We start from the raw sequence: 17,488 nt of genomic DNA, 5'->3' as shown, positions 1-17,488 counted from the left end.
ACTAAATTTTGTTGTAGTGGGATATGTAGTTTGGAAGTAACGTTTTATGAATTTTTCTTTATTCTGTTTTGTGACATACTCAGCTGAAAAATATAGGCATTGATGTTGCTATTTTTGGAATATATATCAGCATTTCAGAGGGAAATATAATTTAGAAATACATATATATATATATATATATTTTAAAGACATACTTTTGGGATTCCACAACTTGTCTCATGTTCTCTTTACCTTTGACCATCACAATATCTAGTCAATGTTTGTTGTGTTTTTTGTTGAACGTGTTGATTCAGAGATACCAGGAGTCCAGATGGCCAGGGTAGCTTCTGGTATGCTGAAACTATTATCACCTGATACAAGTATTCAACTCTTGGGTACTAAGGCTTCAAACTTGTCAGAACCCAGGACGCCTGGGTGGCTCAGCGGTTGAGCATCTGCCTTCGGCTCAGGACATGATCCCAGTCCAGGGATTGAGTCCCGCATCAGGCTCCTTGCAAGGAGCCTGCTTCTCCGTCTGTGTCTCTGCCTCTCTCTCTGTCTCTGATGAATAAATAAATATAAATACAATCTTTAAAAACAAAACAAAACAAAACTTGTCAGACCCCAAAATAGTGAAGTTGGAAGGAAAAGGTTTCTGGATTGGTCCAGAAGGTATAAATCAGATGCTACTTGCTTTTGGGCCCTTCTTTCCTTTTTTTTTTTCCGTAAAGATTTTATTTGTTTATTCATGATAGACATCGAGAGAGAGAGAGGCAGAGACACAGGCAGAGGGAGAAGAAGGCTCCATGCTGAGAGCCTGACGCGCGGGACTCAATCCCGGGACTCCAGGATCATGCCTTGGGCCAAAGGCAGGCGCTAAACCACTGAACCACCCAGGGATCCCCTGGACCTTTCTTTCCTGAAGAAGCAACACCAACTGTTGGGCATCTGGGCAGAATATATACAACTACATCTTGTGGGACAGCTTTCTAACCCCAAAGGTCTCCTGTTTGAAGTGGTGAGTCCCCATTGGGCCATTTCACCATTCTCTGCAGCCAGCTTTTTTGGATGATGGAGTATGTGACAAGGTGAGTAAATCTCATGACCATGGGTCATCACCTCACTGTTGTCATAAAACAAACTCCTTGGTCAGTGTAGTGTCATACACAGTGAAAAGTTATACAGCAAGTCCATAGATGGTAACGGAAAACAGGGTATATCAGTCTGGGACCAATCAGGAGACAAAACCATATAGTAATTTAAACAAGGGAAATTTAGTATATCAAGACATTAGTGAGGTTCGACAGGGTAGCTATAAATTGGAAAGAGAAATCTATATAAAGTATATTCCAGGGCTGAGGGATAGTATCCCCAAGGAAGGATACATTTGGAAGGGGACCACACCCTAAGACTGGGATTCATATTTTGTTGGAACACATATGGTTGTAGCTAGGTTGCCTGGGCCAGGGCTAGTCCATAATCACTAGACAAGCTGAGGCAAGTGGGTGGTCATGCAGAGGCAGTCAGGCCCTCCTTTCGGCATGCTGCCTGGGGTGTGTTGTGTCTGTGTTGGGAGGGCCATGCGAAGCATACCTCTAGGGTTCAGGTGAGCCATCGTTAATGGGCAAGTGTGCAGGAGTCTGGGAAGTACTGTCAGAACTGTTTGCTAGAGCAGTAGCCCCCTTAACCAGCTACTCACACACTTCTGAAGGTTACTTGAGCCCGGGCAGCCCCAGGCCACTGTGTGGGACAAGGTTGGGTAATAATAGGCTCACTGGACAGCCAGCCCTGCAGGACCTCATCCATGTGCTGAGACAGGGAGCTGAGGAGACGGTACAGGAAGCAGTGACTGAGGCTGGGGCCCAGTTCAGATTCTCTGGGGCTCCCAGCTATGCTGTTGCTTCCTGAGTGAGTCCAGTGCTGGAGAAAGCACAGAATGGCAAACACCAGAGAAGCTGCCCTGCAGATACCTAGCATTGGAGAATTCAGATCATCCTTGGTGGAGGTTCATGTCACTGAGCAAATGCATCAGTCCTATCCTTGCTGTTATGTCTCTTTGTTCATGAGCATATTTGAATAAGTGTTGGGGAAAGAAGCTCAGAGACATACATATTCAGGGAAGCTCATCTCATCTTGCTGAGTTTTGAGAGCTGCTTTTGCAGTGGCTGTCATTGCTCAGCATTCACAGAGGACACAATATCCTTGCACTCCATGCTATCCTCAGACACCACCTCTAGAGCCCTTTGCCATTAGTTATCCCTTCTTGTTCTTTTTAGGTTTCTGGCCATCTGGCCAGACACCAGCTTGTGTTCGTACATTGGCATAGATCTCCATCTCTGACCATTTCTCCCTCCTGGCAAAGCATACAGGCAAGCACACTTCTCAGACTTGTGCTCACTGGTTGTATCTTCCCTCCAGGAAGGGGCCTTCAGGATCATGTTTGAGGACGGTGGCAGCTCCAGCCATCCGCTGCTGGCCGGTGCCAACCTATCATTTAGAGCTGTCTATAAATAGACTCTAAATTTTCTTCCTTTGTTGGTCATAGGTGTAGTTTTTGAAGTGGCAGCGCAGGAACTTGATTATGCAGTATGTGTGTGATTTCAGGGTCTCCTTGCACAAGTTTTTCTAGTGGGCGGCTCAGGTAGCTCCCATGTCAGGCAGTCAGCCTCTCTCATCTCTCACCATCACTTTGGAAACCACTGGAGAGTATTCTCCTTGTTCATTACATGGACACTGCCTGCCTAGGAGTGACATGGAAGGTATTAGTAGAAGGAATGTGCTTGGGACAAAGTCTGTGGTCTCAAGGAATTTGTGATCAGTTTCCTGGGAGAGAAAGAGTAGCTCATGTGGTTGAGAAGTGCTGTTTGAACAGGAGGAGGACAGTACACTGAGATTGGGAGAGAGTGAAAGTGGGGTGAGTCAGCTTTTAAAGAGAAGAAGCGTGAGCTACATTTGAAAGATGAGAGGATGGGACACCTGGGTGGCTCAGCGGTTGAGCGTCTGCCTTTGGCCCAGGGCGTGATCCTGGAGTCCTGGGACCGAGTCCCACATCAGGCTTCCTGCATGGAGCCTGCTTCTCCCTCTGCCTATGCCTCTGCCTCTCTGTCTCTGTGTCTTTCATAAATAAATAAATAAAATCTTAAAAAAAAAAAAAAGATGAGAGGCACTTTCCAGGTGGCTAACGGGAGGAGGTGTACTGGCAGAGAGGCAGTCTGTGGTGGTGGTGTGAATACAGCTGTGGGATTCATACTGCCTGGATTTGAAGCCTCACTCTGTGATGTCAGATGAGGTTCCCTGATGGATTCGTTTCTTAGATGTCACAGCTTTAAAATGAGACCGTAGTGCCTGTCTTTGGGGTCATCCTAAGAGTTATCAGAGAAAATACAGGTATGGCATTTATCATAATGCCCGCTGGCACTTGGTTCTTAGCTTTGTATCCTGATGTGAGTCATTTCCTGTCCTGGGGCTTCTGTTTTAACATGCACATCTTTTTATATTAGTACTTTTTCTTTCATTATGTTGGAACACCCACTCTCCTGCCATTTTCTCAAGCACCAGAACATGTATGTGGTCTTTGGAACCATCTCCAGTGCCTTGTAGGTCTTCCATAAACCCTGACTGAACCGTACAGAGGAAGTAGGAATGTAGGAGAAATGGAATATTTTCTAACCACAAGTTGTGTTTCTGTCAGTTTATTTCTTTTTTTTTTTTTAAGATTTTTATTTATTTATTCATGAGAGACACAGAGAGAGAGAGAGAGAGAGAGAGAGAGAGGCAGAGGCACAGAGCAGAGAGAGCAGCAGGCTCCATGCAGGGTGCCCGAGGTGGTACTTGATCCCGGGACTCCAAGATCACACCCTGGGCCGAAGGCAGGCGCTAAACCGCTGAGCCAACCAGGAATCCCCTCTGTCAGTTTATTTCTGATAATATGTATTATTTGTACTTAATTTTTCTTTGTACTCACCATAGACCATCAGGTGAGAACAGACACCTTTAACGGGATGATTACTCGGCAGCTTTTTTTTTTTTTTTAAGATTTTATTTATTTATTCATATGAGAGAGAGAGAGGCAGAGACACAGGCAGAGGGAGAAGCAGGCTCCACACAGGGAGCCTGACGCGGAACTCGATCCTGGGACTCCAGGATCATGCCCTGGGCTGAAGGTAGGCGATTTGGCAGCTTCTTTTGCACCACTGCCATTGACCTTCAGTGGATCTGGTAAAGGGTTTCCAAGCATGGATCTGAGTAGGTAGTGCTCTGTCCTGAGAACCCTGCAGCCCCTTTTAGAAACATCTAGAAAAGCCAGCTTCTCTGAGGGGAGGCTTCCAGGGCTTTCAGCTTATGATCACCTAGTCTCTTCTCACTTAATTTAACAACTTTTAAGAACATAGAGCAGTTATCTTAAAAAATAAAATGTATTGGGACGCCTGGGTGGCTCAGTGGTTGAGCATCTGCCTTTGGCTCGGCGTGATCCCCGGATCCGGGATCGAGTCCCACATCAGGCTCCCTGCATAGAGCCTGCTTCTCCCTCTGCCTGTGTCTCTGCTTCTCTTTCTCTGTGTCTCTCATGAATAAATAAATAAAATATTTTTTAAAAAATGTATCTTAACCTGAAAAAGAGTAATTTAAAAAAAATATATCTTGAGATAATAAGAGTATAGTGCCTGGGTAGAATGTTTTTTTGAACTATCTGGTCCACAGTGATTTTTAAAAATTCAGTCTTTGAGTCTTTAGTCAGAAGACATTCATTTGCTTAGAGCAGAGCCAGTGACCTCTCCCTCAAGGAACCACCATATGTGATCAAAGTGTAAACACAGGTCATTCTTTATGAATCATAGTGCAAACCAGCACTGGATGGCCACTAACTGCCTCCTCAGGGCAGGCCACTGAAGCAGATGTTCTAGGATGAGGGAGCTGAGGCAAGGGGAGAATGAGTAACACCCATGGTAACACGCTGGTGAGGCTGGACTATCTGGCCTGGAGTGGGCATTCTTAATTATTTCAGTAGTTTGTTTTTTCTTTAAGTTTTCATTCTTTACTTGGAAGAACAAACTTTATCAAAGTATATTTCACACACAGTAAGATGCATCCATTTTAAACATCAGTTTTAGGAGGATTGACACATGTTTGCCACCCCAGTGAAGACCTAGGAGATGCCCATCACCCACACAGTTCCTGCATGCTCCTTTGCCAGTCTGTCCTTTCTCCTCTGCCCCAGGCAGCTACTGATGATTATTGATAGGGTTTCATTAAAATCTGCCATCTCGCTAGCTATTTTCTCTTCATCAATTATTTTTTGGTTTCCCTCTTTTCCTTCCTCTTCTGGGTTTAATTGAGCATGTATTATGATTCTATTTTATCTCTTTTATTGACTTATTATTCATACCTCTTAAAATATTTGTATACTTGTTGCCTTTGGGTTTATAGTGTATGTTTTTAAAATTTCTATTTATTTATTTTGAGAGAGAGAACATGAACTTTCATTTCCTGAGCACCATGCTTCTTGGTGGCACTAGCCTCCCCACCACAGTGTCACAGAAGACAGAGCAGATTGGAAACTCATGCTGGGTTACAGATCACAGTGACTTCCAAGGGGTCTTCATAGTTAAGATGGCCTACATTTCAGAAGGCAACTTCTAGGCTCCCCTCTCTTTCACACACACAGACTCTCACACAGTGGAAACGTTGTTCAGCTGGTGGGCTCTGCAGCTCACATCAAGTACTGCACCATGAGAAACAAGATCACACAGGTGAGCAGCATCCCACTGATCATAAAGTACTTGTTCTGGAAAGCCCACTTCTCACTTCATGCTGTGACAAGCTCAGCCTGTTGGCTGTGGCAGGTATCTTCTGAGACCCCTTCAGAAGTTCAGAATACTGCACCCAACTCCAGTGAGGTCATCTATGTGTGGTGAACTTTCTGGAGGGAAGAGTTGAATTGCAGCGAGTCATCCCATTAGGATGGTGGTGTCTGAGTTGTTAATGGTGGAAGTGTGTTACAGAAGCTCCTCTTGCCATCTGTCCTGCGGCTCCCTTGTGTATCCTTGATGTGGGAAGTTTCTGAAAGCAGTCTACACCTGCTGGACATGATACTTTAAGTGGTCAACATGAAGTTTGGCATTTTGTCTTCTGTTAGAGAGCTCCTTGCTCTCTCCAGACATCATCTCCAGACGTTCTGGATGGCTGAATACCTGGTCTTTGTTTGCTTGGATTTTGTTTTCTACTAAGTGTAGAAGATATTTGCCATCTCAGGTTGTCCCTTCTGACACTAGGTCTTACGGACGTGCTTGTGCCTTGCCTGGTACAGTTGTATTTTGTTTGTTATTAAAAGTCTGCTTTATTTTTTCTGTTGAGTCAAGTATTAGCCCCTAGCATACAGGTTGATTTTTTTTTTTTTTAATGCCTTCCAAACAGCACGGTTAATACCACCATGTCAATAGTGAAATAGTAAGTTACTCCCAGTGGTTATGTCCATATCTAGACTGTTCTAGTGGTCAGGAACTCCTATTTGTTTGCTTTAGCTTTTAGTTCTTGGTTATATCTCCAAATATAAAAGAGCTGAAAGGCTTCTGCTGCCCCCACAAAGAAATTAACAGCAGACAGACTCCAGCTTTTTGGAACAATGACGAGTGAGTATCCTGACCATGTAACCCTGTAGCCATCGACACAGCAGAATGAGCTGTGCTGAGTTTCTCTGCAGGTCTGGCCATGTCAGCCAATCCAGCACACACCAACCCCCATTCATATTTGGAGCCCAGAAAAAAAACTGTTTTGGGACCTGCTGAGTGGTTGTATAGTAGCTTCAGTTTCTCTACCAGCAAGAGCTCCACTTTATCGAGGATCCGGTGGTAGGTGGCCTAAAGGCCCCAGATGCCAGTGGCTGATTGGTCATGGGTGGCTGAGTGGGATAGTGGCATGACAGCCAGGGGCACTCCTCACTTTCTCCTGCCACAGTCCCTCACATCCTCTTCTTCCCTTAGTGTGTACATTTTAAATTCATCCAAAGTGTACTTTCAAATGATACTATGCCACTTTACAGTGTAGCACAGGCATACTTTGTTTTATTGTGCTTCATAGATACTGTGTTTTTTATAAATTGAAAGTTTGTGGCAACTTGCATTGAGCAAGGTTTTTTATTGGTGCAGTTTTTCCAACAGCATTTACTCCCTTTGTGTCTCAGTCACAGTTGGGTAATTCTTGAAATATTTCAAACTTTGTTGTTGTTATTAGTTACTGTGATGTGTGATCAGTGACATCTGATGTTACTATTGTAAATGTTTTGGGGTACCACGAACCGTGCCCATTAAAAGATGAACTTTTTTTTTTGAGATGGTGAACTTCACTGATAAATATGTGTATTCTGATTGCTCTGTGGACTGTTGGTTGCCCCCCCCCCCCACCTTGGGCCTCTCTAGTCCCTGAGACACAACAATGGAAATTAGGCCAATTAATAACCCTGTAATGGCCTCTAAGTGCTCAAGTGAAAGGAAGAGTCATACATACCTCACTTGAAATCAAAAGCTAGAAATGATTAAGCTTAGTGAGGAGGGGATGTCTAAAGCTGAGAGATGCCGAAACATAGGCCTCTTGTGCCAAATGGCCAAGTTGCAAATGCCAAGGAAAAGTTCTTGAAGGAAATTAAGAGCGCTACTCCTGCCAACACATGAGCTTGATAAGAAAAGCAAAATGGCCTAATTGCTGACAGGGAGGAAATTTTAGTGGTCTGGATAGAAGATCGAACCAGCCAGAGAGTTCCCTTAAGCCAAAGCCTAATCCAGAGCAAGACCCTGACTCTCTTCAGTTCCACAAAGGCTGAGAGAGATGAGGAAGCTGCAGAAGAAAAGTCTGAAGCTAGCAGAGGTGGGTTCCTGAGATTTAAGGAAAGAAGTGCCAGGTGAAGCAGCAAGTGCTGATGGAGAAGCTGCAGAAGATCCAGCTAGGATCATTCATGAAGGTGGTTCCTGACAATAGATTCTCAGTGTAGACACAACAGCCTTATTTGGGGGAGAAGTTGCCATCTAGTAGCACTTCCTAGCTAGAGAGGAGTCCTCAGGGCCAGGTTGCAAAGGTTCAAGGGACAGGCTAACTCCCTTGTTAGGGAGTTAGGGAGTTAGGGGCTAATGTTAGGGGCTAATGCAGCTGGTGACTTTAAATTGAAGCCAGTGCTCACTTACTATCCTGAAGATTCTTAGGGCTCTTAAGAATTGGGCTCCCTCTCCTCGGCCTGTGCTCTACAAATGGAATAACACAGGCTGGACCACAGCATATGTGTTTCCGACATGGTTTACCAAATATCCTAAGCCCACTATTGAGACCTACTGCTCAGGAAAAAAAAAAAAAAAAAAAAAGGACTCCTTTCGAAATACTAACTACTCATTGACATTGTACCTGGTCACCCAAGAGCTCTGATGATGTACAGAGATTAGTGTTGTTTTCACGCCTGCTAACACAACGCCCATACTGGAGCCCACAGAGCGAGGAGTCATTTTGACTTTTGAGTCTTATGATTTAAGAGACACATTTCAGGGGTGCCTGGGTAGCTCAGTCAGTTAGGCACCTGCATTCTCCTCAGGTCATGATCCCGGGGTCCTGGGATCGAATCCTGCATCGGTCTCTGTTCAGCAGGGAGTCTGCTTCTTCCTCTCCCTCTGCCCCTCCCCTAGCTTATACTCTCTTCCCTCTCACTCACTCTCTCAAATAAATAAATAAAATCTTAAAAAAAAATGAGAGAAACATTTCATGAGGCTGTAGATGGTGATTCCTCTGCTAGATCTGGGCACAGAGCCCATTGAGAATCTTCTGGAAAGATTCACCATTCTAGATGCCACTAAGAAAATGTTCCCATGGATCAATATCAATACTAACAGAAGTTTGGAAGAAGTGGGTTCCAGTGCTCATGGAGGACGGTGAGGGGTTCAAAACTCAGTGGAGGAAGTCACTGCAGATTTAGTGGGAATAGCAGGAGAACTAGAAGTGGAGCCTGGAGGGGTGATGGAAATGCTTCCATCTCAGGATAGCACTTGAACGGATGAGGAAGTGCTTCTCTTATGGAGGAGCAAGGAAGGTGACTTTTTGAGATGGATTCTACTCCAGGTGATGAGGTTGTGAAAATTGTTGAAATGACAATAAGGATTGAGAATATTGAATAAACTTGGTTGACAAAGTGGCCGGATTTGAGAGGACTGACTCCAATTTTGAGAGGCGTTCCGCTGCGGGTAAAATGCTATCAGACAACATCACATGCTACAGAGGACTCATTTGGGAAAGGAAGAGTCAATCAGTGTGGCAAATTTATTCTCTTATTTTAAGAAACTGCCACAGACACCCCCAGCCTTCAGCACCCTCACCCTGATTGTCAGCAGCCGTCAAAATTGAGACAAGACCCTCCACCAGCAAAAATATTAAAACTTGCTGAAAGCTCAGATGATGCTTAGCATTTTTAATACAGTATTTTATAATATTTGTAGTAATTTAAAAATGAAGTATCTTTAAATTAAGATACATAATTTTTTTTTAGTTTTTTAAAGATTTTATTCATTCATGAGAGAGACAGAGAGGCAGAGACACGGGCAGAGGGAGAAGCAGACTCCATGCAGGGAGCCTGGCGTGGGACTCGATTCCAGGTCTCCAGGATCACACCCTGGGCGGAAGGCAGTGCTAAACTGCTGAGCCACCCAGGCTGCCCCATAATTTTTTGTTTTAGACATAACACTATTGCACACTTAATAGACTATAGTATAGTATATACTGGGAAACCAGATCATTTATTTACTAGCTGTACTGGTGATGATCTGGTGCTGAACCCACAGTCTCTGTAAGATATGCCTGCCTAAGTATGTTACACAGCATATTCCCAATTCTTCCTTGTACTATTGATGTTATTTATTCTGCTTTTATATATGCTGTAAACACACAGTGCATTGCTATTTTTGCTTTTGAAAGTCATCTTTTAGTGCAATTCTTTAAAAAAGAAAAAACTAATTTTGTTTCACTTGTATTACATTTTAAGGGCCCTTCATTTCTTTTTCGTAGACCCAAGTTTCTGTCTTATTCAAATTCTTACTGCGTAAAATATTTTCTTTAGCATTTATTGTAGGTTAAGTCTCCTGGCATGAATTTCTTTAGTATTTATTTCTTTTTTTTTTTTTAATTTTTATTTATTTATGATAGTCACACGGGGGGGGCGGGGGGGTGCAGAGACACAGGCAGAGGGAGAAGCAGGCTCCATGCACCGGGAGCCCGATGTGGGATTCGATCCCGGGTCTCCAGGATCACGCCCTGGGCCAAAGGCAGGCGCCAAACCGCTGCGCCACCCAGGGATCCCTAGTATTTATTTCTGAGAAAGTTTCTCTCTGTTATTTTTAGAAAGATATCTTTGCTGGGTATAGGATTTTGACTTAGCAGGCAGTGGTTGTTTTTCCCTTTTGGTACTTAAAAAATCACTGTCTTCTGGTTTTTGTGGGTTTTTGTTTTTGTTTTTGTTTTTCAAAGAAGCCACTATAATTCTTTATTTTATTCTTCTATATGTAATGTCTCTTTTTTATCTCTGGGTGCCTTCAAGATTTTCTCCTTTTTTGTTTTTAGCAGTTTGGAAGTGATAGGATGAGGCAAATTTGTTTTGTTTTTGTTATTTTACACTAATTGATGTTCTCTGTTCTGCTTGGATCTGTGGTTTGGTGTCTCATTAATTTTGGAAAGTTCTCAACTATTATTTCTTCTGTTCACATCTTAGTGGGATTCCAATTAAATATATGTGAGAACATGTCATGTTATTTTACACTTCCTGGCTGTTCCCAACCCCCTTTTCTGTTTGTGCTTTACTTTGGGTAACTTGACCTATCTTCAGGTCCACTGATTCTGTAGTGGTCGTTTCTCTGCTGAAATTACCCATCTGATCTAGAGCATGTTGTCTACTTTTTCTCTTAACCATCTTTTTTTTTTTTTTAAGATTTATTTATTTATGATAGACACACACAGAGAGAGAGAGAGAGAGAGAAGCAGACACACAGGCAGAGGGAGAAGCAGGCTCCACGCCGGGAGTCCGATGCGGGACTCGATCCTGGGACTCCAGGATCACGCCCTGGGCCAAAGGCAGGCACCAAACTGCTGAGCCACCCAGGGATCCCCATCTCTTAACCATCTTTAACATATGAATTATAGTTACTTTAAGTTCCTTGTTAGTTCCAACTCCTGCTTCATGTCTGAGTCTTGTTTTGATGATTACTCTCTTTATTTTTTTTTTAAAGATTTTATTTATTTATTCATGAGACACAGAGAGAGAGAGATAGAGAGAGGCAGAGACACAGGCAGAGGGAGAAGCAGGCTCCATGCAGGGAGCCCGACGTGGGACTTGATCCGGGGTCTCCAGGATCACACCCTGGGCTGAAGGCAGGCGCTAAACCGCTGAGCCACCAGGGCTGCCCTACTCTGTCTCTTTGGAGTGTGGTTTGCATTCTACCTTTTGTATGATTATACAAAATTATAATTTTTTTCAAAGTTAGACATGTATAGGACAGTCAAAACTGAAGTAAATCATTTTTATACCTGGAAATAGACACAGCTTTCTCTCAACTCGGCCTTTAGTGCTGTAGTTTGCATTACTCTTGTTAAGAGTTGGCTTAGGTTTAGGATTGGTTGTTGCTATGGTTATTGTCAGTGCACCACAGCCTTCAAATTTCTGTAGCAATGGCTTATGTCTAGTGTGAGGATAGTTTACTACGACTCTTTTTTTTCTTTTTTTTTTTTTTTAAGATTTATTTATTTGAGGGAGAGGATGAGGGAGAATCAGACTCCTCAGTGAGCAGAGAGGCTGACACAAGGCTTGATTTTCGGGTCCCAAAATCATGACCTGAGCTGAGGGCAGATGCTTCACCCACTAAGCCACCCAGGTCCCCATAGAACTCTGTAATTCTAAGTCTTTAAGTCTTTCCTATTTACCTATTTGTGGTCATAGTGTATATTGGCACACTCTTATTCTTTTCCTGTCTCTCCTAATAGTAGTCTTGAAAGCTTTTTTTGTTTGGAAATGTATGACAACCCTGAGTCTTGGGGTATGGACTGCACAGTTCTCCCGTCCCTTCCTTGGCTGAGGTTGTGGGCTCATTGTCTCCAGGAGATGTAATGAGTGTTCACCAAAGCCCTTCCCTGTATAGATTAAGGCTTGTGTTCCTTAGTGGAGATGGAGGGGAAGGACCTGGTAGACTGTCTTGCCCCTCCCACATGGCTTCTGCTCCTTCCCCAGTTCTGTACGGTGATCATGCTTCTTAGAGCTCTTTCACATCCCTTCCATGACCACCCAGTGGGTTTCACAGAGAGGTTGCAAAGGGATGCAGACTTGCCCAATTTCTGTGACCCCAGGAATTGTCCTGACAGCTTATACCCCATCTTCACAATATGTCATCTGTTCTCAACAGACTCTTCTTAACCAGTATCTGATGGCATCTTCCTCAGGTGAGTGTGTGTGCTCTTTCATTGCAGCCATTTACTTTTTGGACCAGTTTGCTCTGTGACCTCAGTTCCCTGATAGGTTCAAGAAAGTCATAGACTTGAAATTAGTTCGTTTTCATTGTTAAGTGTGGGAGCAATGTTCCCCTCCTATCTCCCAGCTTTCTCCATCCTGGGGCAGAAGTCAGAAGCAACCATGTCTTGAGGGACAAGTTTTATTAAGTTTGATGAAGTCCAGCTTAGTAGTTTTTTCTTCTGTTATTAGTGCTTTTTAGGGTCCAAAGAAATCTCTCTCTACCCCAAAGTTGAAATATTTTGTCTACTTTAAGTAGAAAACTTCAAGGTTGAGATTTTTTTCTTCTTGTTCTTATTAAAGTCTTGTAATTTTAACTTTCTTTTTTCTTTTTAAGATTTTATTTTTAAGTAATCTCTACTACCATCATGGGGCTCAAGCTTGCAACTCCATGATCAAGAGTTGTATGCTCCACCAGCTGAGCAAGCCAGTGCCCCTGTAATTTGAGCTTTATGTACAGGTCTGTTATCCATTTCACATTAATTTTTAAACTGGTGGCAAAGGGACACCTTGGTGGCTCAGTCGGTGAAGTGTCTGCCTTAGGCTCAGGTCATGATCCCAGGGTCCTGAGATTGAGTGGCATGTTGGGCTCTCTGCTCAGTGGGGACCTTGCTTCTCCTCTCCTTCTGGCCCTCTCCATGCTCCTGTGTGCTCTTGCTCTCTCTCTCTCTCTAATAAATAAAATGTTAAAAAAAATTTAAAGTGATGTTAGGGAATTTGGATGTATTCTCCTCATATGGATTTTCAGTTACATCATTTATAGAGAAACTTTTTCTTTCCCAACTGAATTACTACCTCTTTCCTTTGTCAAACATTTCTTTCTTTTTTCAAAACTTTTTTTATTGTTAAATACTGTAAAAGTGCATAAAATGAATGTATAGCTTGGCAGATTATTTGATTTTGACCCCTAGTATGAACAGCATTCAGATAAACAAATAGAATGTTTTGGGAACTCTAAAAGCCTACTAAAAGTTGTATCTTGGTTACAATTCTTTTCTTTCCCTTTGTAAGTCATCACTAAGCATACATTCCTAAACACTATAGTTTTGCTTGTTTTTGATATATAAGTGGAAGTACACTACATACAGTCTTTGGTAGATGGCTTTTTTAAAAAATAGTATAGTATGAAATAGTATTTTTAAGATTTGTTTTGTTTTTAAAGATTTTATTTATTTATTCATGAGAGACACAGAGAGAGAGGCAGAGACACAGGCAGAGGGAGAAGCAGGCTCCATGCAGGGAGCCCAATGTGGGACTCGATCCCGGAACTTCAGGATCACACCCTGAAATGAAGCTCAACCACTGAGCCACCTAGGTGTCATTAAGATTTGTTTTGAATTGAGGTACAGTTTGACCATTTTAATTGCTGAGTAGTATTCTACTATATGAATGGATTACAATGTATATTCTGCAGTTGATGAGTATCTGGGCTATTTCCAGTTTGGAGCTGGTATGAATAATCTTGTATCTTGGTGCATACAAAACTTAATATCAGGAAGGATATGTGTTTAGAAGAGAAGCTACTTGGTCATAATATATGTGTGCTTTGGGGGCACCTTAGTGGCTTAGTCGGTGAAGCATCTGCCTTCAGCTCAGGTCATGATCCCGAGGTCCTGGGATCGAGCCCCACACTGGGTCCCTGTTCATTGGGGAGCCTACTTTTCCTCTGCCCCCCTCCCCCACTCATTCTCTCTCTCTCAGTAAATAAAAACAATTTAAAAACCATATATATATATGACATATTAAGACTTCAAAAACACGCATATATATATATATATACACATACATATATATACATATATACACACACACACACACATACATATACACACATGCATACATATATGGTGCATGTTCCCCATCGTGGTTGTTGGGGAATGTTCCCCAACGTGGTTGTTCTTATTTCCTTCCACTCCACCAGCAATGCATGAGTGTTCCCATTGTTCTGTTTTTGCCTAAGTTGTCACAATTTCTTATTTTAGCTACTCTGCTTGGTATTTTACATGATTTTAATTTACATTCCTTGATTACATGTGAACTTTTCATATGTTAATTGACCATTTGGAGATCCTTTTTTGTGAAAAGCCTATTCAAGTCTTTTGCTCATTTATTTTCAATTGAACTTTATATATTTTTCTTGCTTTCTCACCTTTTTTCTTTTTTAATGATTCATTTATTTACTAGAGAAAGAGAGACAGCACTTACACAGGCAGGGAAAAGGGGCAGAGGGAGAGGGAGAAGCTGGCTCTCCCTCTGCTCAAGGAGCCCAATACAGGGTTCAGTCTAGGGTCCTGAGATCATGACCTGAGCTGAAACCAAGAGTCAGAAGTTCAACTGTGACTGAGCCACCCATGTGCCACATTTTTAAGAATTTAAATAAAAATAAATAAAAAATTTTAAAGATTTTATTTATTCATGAGAGACAGAGAGAGGCAGAGACATAGATAGAGGGAGGCATCCCCACAGGGAGCCTGCTACGAGACTCAATCCCAGGACCCAGGGATCACGACCTGAGCCTAAGGCAGACACTACTGAGCCACCCAGGTGCTCCTAAATTTAAATTTTTTATAAACTTAGAGTCTGTATATGTCTTGGTTCTGTATTCTTTCTTTGTCTATCCTTGGGCCAATATCACACTTTTATTTTTATTTTTGAAAAATATTTGAGAGAGAGAACAAGAGTTCACAGGGAGGGGCAGATGGAGAGGGAGAAAAGCAGACTCCCTTAAGTGTGGAGGCTGATGTGGGGCTCGATCCCATAACCCTGAGATCATGACCTGAGCTGAAACCAAGAGTTGGAAGCTAAACCAACTGAGCTGCCCACACATCCTGGGGTGGTGGTTGTTTTTTGTTAAGGTGGCCATTTTCAGTTTAAAAAAAATTAAAAAAAAAATTATATTCCTGGTTTATTAGGAATGCTTTTATTAATGGATATTCAATTTTATCAAACACCTTTTCTATATCTTTTTTTTTTTTTTTTTTTTTTTTAAAGATTTTATTTATTTATTCATGATAGTCACAGAGAGAGAGAGAGAGGCAGAGACACAGGCAGAGGGAGAAGCAGGCTCCATGCACCGGGAGCCCGACGTGGGATTCGATCCCGGGTCTCCAGGATCGCGCCCTGGGCCAAAGGCAGGCGCCAAACCGCTGCGCCACCCAGGGATCCCCACCTTTTCTATATCTATTTAATTACGTGGTAGTTGTCTTTTATTCTGTAATGTGATAAAATAAGTAGAAAATCAGCTCAGTTTTAAATTAATTTTGATTATAGTAGCATCTTTTTCTATATATTGGTAGGTTGGGTTTGCAAATAAATTTATTTAGATTTTTTTTGCGTTTATTTTCATGAAAGAGAGTAACTTGGAGTTTCTTCTGTTAGATTTCAGGATATAGATTATAGTTAATTTTTGGTATGTATTTTTTTCTGTTACCTGGAAGAATTTCTCTACAAGCGGACTTACTGGGACGCCTGGGTGGCTCAGTGGTTGAGTGTCTCCCTTCAGCTCAGGGCGTGATCCTGGGGTCCAGGATTGAGTCCACATCGGGCTCCTTGCAGGAGAGCCTGCTTCTCCCTCTGCCCATGTCTCTGCATCTCTCTCTCTCTCTCATGAATAAATAAATCTTAAAAAAAAAAATTGGACTTACTAAATTTTTTGGTAGAAGCCATCTCAGCTTGTAGTTAGATTTGGTTGAGTTTATTTAATAATTACAGTATTGCTCCAGTTTCTATTTATCTATTTTGGTTAGTTGCATTTTCTAGGAATTCTTTGAGCACTTCATCAAAGTTTCACTTAAAGTTTAACCTAAAGGTGTTGGTGATATCATTATTATTTTATTTTAAGTGACTGATTCCTAATGATGTCATTTTCATTTTTGACCTGTTTGGTTTTTTTTGTTTTTTTTTTTGTTTTTTTTACTTTCTCCTCCTCAATGAGTCTTACCATTATTTGTCCATTATTTTGGTCCTCTTGAAGAAGCAACTTTTGGCTTCATTGGTCTCTGCTAATGTACATGTATTTTGATTTTGATGCCCAACCTAGGCTCAAACTCCCTTACCTGGTGTCCATTGCCCCAGCTGATACGCATTCTTTCCAGAAAGGATGCCTGGCTGTGAGAAACTGCCTTGTCCAGGAAGTGACCCTAGCACATCTTTCAGTGGTCTGGGGCCGGTTTGCCTAGGCTTGCTTTTTTTTTTTCTTTTTTTGATAGGGAGAGAGAGAATCTTAAGCAGGCTCCACACCCAGTGTGGAGTCCAGTGTGGGGTTCAATCCACAACCCTGATCATGATCTGAGCTGAAATCAAGAGTCAAATGCTCAACTGGCTGAGCCACCTGGGCACCCTCAACTTGCCTAGGTTTGAATCCTTGCTCTGATACTTCCTAGCACAGATAAATCTCTCAAACTCTCAAAGCGCCTTAATTTTCTCTTTAGTCAGAATACACTAACAATATAGGGCAATAGTATAGGGCTTTTGGGATAATGACGATGATTAGTACATATTTAGGAAATTAGCATATATTGCCTCTGTACTGCAGATATTTTGTCTAAGTTGGCATTTTAAAAAAAACTATACAAAAGTTAAAAATTTCTGTGTTAAAGACTTTGGTGGTTTAAAACAGTTAAACATGAGTATTTAGAGCTATTGTCAGCTGTGTCAGATTCTGATTTTCTAGCTGTTCTTTTTCCCATCTGTAAATTATTCCTGTGGCTTCATTTCCTTCTACCACCCAGGGTTGGATATTTTATTCTTTATAAGTATATTAGCATTCATATAAGATGGGAAAAGGGAGAAGTAGTGACTCTCCAGCCCAGTATTGCTCAGTGGAATGGAAGCCACATATGTAATTGTAAAATTTAAGTAACCATATCATAAAAGTAAAAAACACATATAACCAATTTTACGTAGTGTCTTTTATATAGCCCTGCATAGCCTGCCACAAATATTATGTCAGCATGGAATCAATATAAAAATTATTACTGAAATACTTAAAGT

General features: G+C 42.0%; 1 protein-coding gene and 1 pseudogene across 5 annotated transcripts in view; one reads left to right on the top strand and one right to left on the bottom strand.

The window, feature by feature from the left end:
• The window catches only part of FAM193A (family with sequence similarity 193 member A), a 165,467-nt gene that overhangs the window by 32,836 nt on the left and 115,143 nt on the right, over window positions 1-17,488 (top strand). The window contains exon 1 of one of the 5 annotated variants that reach the window (XM_072803957.1): window positions 1,051-1,067. The exons of the other annotated variants lie outside the window; for them this stretch is intronic. The gene's annotated coding sequence lies outside the window, so the exon portion shown is untranslated. Of the gene's footprint in view, window positions 1-1,050; window positions 1,068-17,488 lie in introns of those variants that run through there. 5 annotated transcript variants of the gene reach the window in all.
• LOC140609569 (mitochondrial pyruvate carrier 2 pseudogene) lies at window positions 6,484-6,896 on the bottom strand (annotated as a pseudogene).

The sequence above is a fragment of the Canis lupus genome, chromosome 2, assembly GCF_048164855.1.
Source record: "Canis lupus baileyi chromosome 2, mCanLup2.hap1, whole genome shotgun sequence".
In the NCBI taxonomy this organism is placed as follows: Eukaryota; Metazoa; Chordata; class Mammalia; order Carnivora; family Canidae; genus Canis; species Canis lupus.
This window is presented reverse-complemented; position numbering and strand designations above follow the sequence as displayed.